Source organism: Bos mutus, chromosome 1 (assembly GCF_027580195.1).
Source record: "Bos mutus isolate GX-2022 chromosome 1, NWIPB_WYAK_1.1, whole genome shotgun sequence".
NCBI classification, from domain to species: Eukaryota; Metazoa; Chordata; class Mammalia; order Artiodactyla; family Bovidae; genus Bos; species Bos mutus.
Window position 1 is genome coordinate 99,834,828 of NC_091617.1, and position 4,506 is coordinate 99,839,333.

At 38.1% G+C, this 4,506-nt stretch overlaps 1 pseudogene; it reads right to left on the reverse strand.

Annotated features, from left to right (window-relative positions):
* Nucleotides 1-1,264: 1,264 nt before the first annotated feature.
* Nucleotides 1,265-2,076, reverse strand: LOC102274839 (small ribosomal subunit protein eS1 pseudogene; annotated as a pseudogene).
* Nucleotides 2,077-4,506: the final 2,430 nt, after the last annotated feature.

A 4,506-nucleotide genomic window follows, 5' to 3' on the forward strand; every position in this document is an offset into this window, starting at 1 on the left:
ATTAACAAGAAATCCATTTTAAATGAATAAATGATGAGTGCTTCCCCTCTGGCCAAGATGCATTCACATGGACCAAATTTACCCTCCCATGTAAATCAACCTAAAAACTCCAACCAATCCTACACAAAAACAGGCAAAATACTTGAAATAATATGTGTATACATGGCAGCCCACCAGGCTCCCCTGTCCCTGGGATTCTCCAGGCATTGTATACACAATATAATATGTGTATAATATGGTCATGTAAATAGAATAAAGTAGAAAATGGAGAATCCCATGAAGAGTCAGATGTGCTTCATGTCATACAAGTTTTAAAGGAAAGGTTTAATTGATAGAATTTGTGTTATATGTTGACATCATGTTTGTTCAGATTTTAAAAGAAAAACAAATAGCACCCTTCTAATGCCAAGTTTGGAACCATTTTGTAGCTAGAGGAAAAATCAAGATAATTCTTTTTTCTTATAAATCTAAACTGGAGAAAGTATAATGGACTTGTGGCCAAATAGGCCTCTTAATGTGTATTCCAGATGAAAGATCGACTATGTCGTGGACAGTGTTGGACAGCTGACTGCCACCAGCAGATCTCAAGCACCCTCTTTGCAGTCAGGCAGTTCACAGTGAGCGAACTCCTAAGGGTGGAGTCGTATTTACCTCCCTCTTCCAGTTGTGTGAATCAGCTAAATAACTCCTTCCTCTTGGGAAAAAGTAAGGAAGTTTAGAGTTGAATGTTCCTCTCCTGCTGTTCCTTCCAGAAATGGAGTGAAACGGCCCTTCTAATGTTGCAAACAGGAAGACAAGTGTCCTCTGTCACCTTTAAAGTAAAAACACTGACTTGTCTCAGAAATAAAACAGAAGAAGAAGCCAAAGTCGAGCGTTATTTACTGTTTCTTCGTGTAAAAGAGTATGAAAAGAAGTACTTGGGAGGTCAACCTGAAGTTATTATTTCATCTTATTTGTCACATGCAAAGCTACCCTTCACTTAATTATTTAAAATTTTCCCCTCATGAAGATAGGGTAATCTTTTTACCATTAGTTAATTTTACTTTGTTGGCTTTTGTGCTTAGAGCAATTTGAATTTGACAGTTGGAGCATTTTAATAAAGAAAGTCAGTTAAACACCTGTCCAAATTATTCCCTATATATACAGCAGTGGAATGTAAATTTGCATTGAAAAAGATTTATTAGAAAAGTTTACCTGGCTATCACCTACTTTTACTGCCTTTTTTTTTTTTTAAAACACAAATAAGACCTTTTATTTATCACCACTAAAAGTCTGAATTTTTCACAGATTTTTGGACAGCTGACTCATACCCATTAGCTTGATCAACTTTAGGGCTTATCTCATCACCAATAACTTTGCCAAAAATGCTATCTTCTCCATGCAGTTCCATGAGTTTTTTCAGTTCATACATGGGCTTCTTCAGCATATTTTCTTTTGTAACCGTGTCATCATGGAGCAGATAAATAGATTGGCAAACCTTTTCTATGTGTTTTCCAGTGCTGTCTGAAATCAATTTATTGACCAGCCTTTTAAAGACATTTGTCTTCTCCTCTCAGGTCATGATTTACCTTGTGATCTTGTGGGTCTGGCTGACCTACCAATGCTGGGCATAAGAGGTCTTCTGAATCTAACTGTTGCATTTTCAGTAAAACTCACACAGAATAGATGAAGCAAATAACCACCAGTAGTGTTGACATCAACGTGAGCTTCAATCACAGTCTGACATTTTTTGACCCATACAGCACATTTTGTCACAGGTGAGATCTGTGCCATGGAAATTAGTCAGGCATTTTTTGCCCAGAACGTCCTCAGTAATTAGCTTGAATTTTCTAAATGCAACTTCATCATTCTGCAGATCAGCAAGCTCACTTCAAAAACACAACCCTTGATGACATCTGTTGTGATTTTTGTTCCTTGGGTTCTCATGACCAGTGTTTTCCCAATATTCCTTATACTGAACCTTTCTGATGCTTTCACATCATACCAATCCTTCTTAGAAAATGAGTCAACCACTTTCTTCTTGGCTCCCTTTTTGCTGCTTTTGTAAAGCGCTTGTTCTTCCTTCCTGACTAACATGGTGCTACTCAGAGATCCAAAAGGGCTACTGCCTTTTTAAATATGAGAGATCCATCAAAATGCTGTCAGAGTTGATGAAGGTAAATATTCCAATGCAATGTGTTTCAGTAAAATACAGTAAGTGTTATTTTAGAGGCTATAAAAAATAAACATTAGTTAAAAATCATGATTTTAAATCTTTCCTTAATTCTCTGCTGTTATTCTTTTAAGATATCTTTTTCTATCACCTTAAAACAAATATATGTGTGTGTGTTTGTATGTATATACATATATATTAACATACTTGTTTGTATAACTCAAACAGGTTTTTAAAACTCTTAGCTTAGTTGCTACAAGTAGCTACCAGAATAATTATCAAGTTTTCAAAGAAATCATAAAAGAATATTGTCAGATTGCATCCTTGAATTTCACTTGATAGAATGATTTTCTTTTCCATGCATTGCTTTACTCAGTTGAAAATTTGATTTGTTTTCACTGAAATAATTTCAGATTCAAGTTCTTAGTTCATAATGCCTTGGTCCTTTCATATAAAATATGTTTTGGAGATTTGTTCATTCAAACTCCTGATATATAAAAAATTTTAGATTCTCTTCAGAGGTGCCTTCGGGTCCATAATTACTTGTTAGCTGTGTGAAAACAGGGAATTGTCTCCTATTAAAACTTCAGATTGGAGAAGACAATGGCAACCCACTCCAGTACTCTTGCCTGGAAAATCCCATGGATGAAGGAGCCTGGTAGGCTGCAGTCCATGGGGTCGCTAAGAGTCAGACACGACTGAGTGACTCCAGTTTGACTTTTCACTTTCCTGCATTGGAGAAGGAAATGGCAATCCACTCCAGTGTTCTTGCCTGGAGAATCCCAGGGACAGGGAAGCCTCATGTGCTGCCATCTATTGGGTCACACAGAGTCGGACACGGCTGAAGCGACTTAAACCTTCAGATAGTCTGTATATTCTCTTCTAATGTAATATGCTTATCCCCTGAGCTTTCTCCAGATGAAGAGTTTCATGAGGAAACTTCTGTAGCTTCTGAAGCTACTTCTGTAGCTTCAATATCTATCTGTGTCTGCATGTATTAGATAACCCAAACATTTACATAATGGGGAATGAGTATGTTTAACCTTATAACTAGTATCTATTGCATCACTGAGTGATTTATATGCCTCCCCTTTAAACATTTTGAGATTGAGGAAGAAATATTTGTTATATAAGTCCATTGAATTTCATGTATTTTTTCTTCTTCAGCAGTTTAAAAATTTGATGTTTGAATGATTTCTTCTTAAGGAAGATTTACCATTGTCTAAATACTTTCAGTTCAGTTCAGTTCAGTTGCTCAGTCATGTCCGACTCTGAGATCCCATGAATTGCAGCATGCCAAGCCTCCCTGTGCATCACCAGCTCCTGAAGTTCACCCAAACTCATGTCCATCGAGTAGGTGATGCCACCCAGCCGTCTCATCCTCTGTCGTCCCCTTCTCCTCCTGCTCCCAATCCCTCCCAGCATCAGGGTCTTTTCCAATGAGTCAAATTTTTGCATAAGGTGGCCAAAGTATTGGAGTTTCAGCTTTAGCATCAGTCCTTCCAAAGAACACCCAGGACTGATCTCCTTTAGAATGGACTGGTTGGATCTCCTTGCAGTCCAAGGCACTCTCAAGAGTCTTCTCCAACACCACAGTTCAAAGGCATCAATTCCTTGGCACTCAGCTTTTTCACAGTCCAACTTTCACATCCATACATGACCACAGGAAAAACCATAGCCTTGACTAATGGACCTTTGTTGGCAAAGTAATGTCTCTGCTTTTGAATATGCTATCTAAGTTGGTCATAACTTTCCTTCCAAGGAGTAAGCATATTTAATTTCATGACTGCTATCACCATCGGCAGTGATTTTGGAGCCCCCAAAAATGAAGTCTGACACTGTTTGTTTCCCCATCTATTTCCCATGAAGTGATGGGACCGGATGCCATGATCTTCGTTTTCTGAATGTTGAGCTTTAAGCCAACTTTTTCACTCTCCTCTTTCACTCTCATCAAGAGGCTTTTTAGTTCCTCTTCACTTTCTGCCATAAGGGTGGTGTCATCTGCATATCTGAGGTTGTTGATATTTCTCCCGGCAATCTTGATTCCAGCTTGTGCTTCTTTCCAGCCCAGCGTTTCTCATGATGTACTCTGCATATAAGTTAAATAAGCAGGGTGACAATATACAGCCTTGACATACTCCTTTTCCTATTTGGAACCAGTCTGTTGTTCCATATCCAGTTCTAACTGTTGCTTCCTGACCTGTATATAGGTTTCTCAATAGGCAGGTCAGGTGGTCTGGTATTCCCATCTCTTGAAGAATTTTCAACAGTTTATTGTGATCCACACAGTCAAAGGCTTTGGCATAGTCAATAAAGAAGAAATAGATGATTCTCTGGAATTCTCTTCTCTTTTC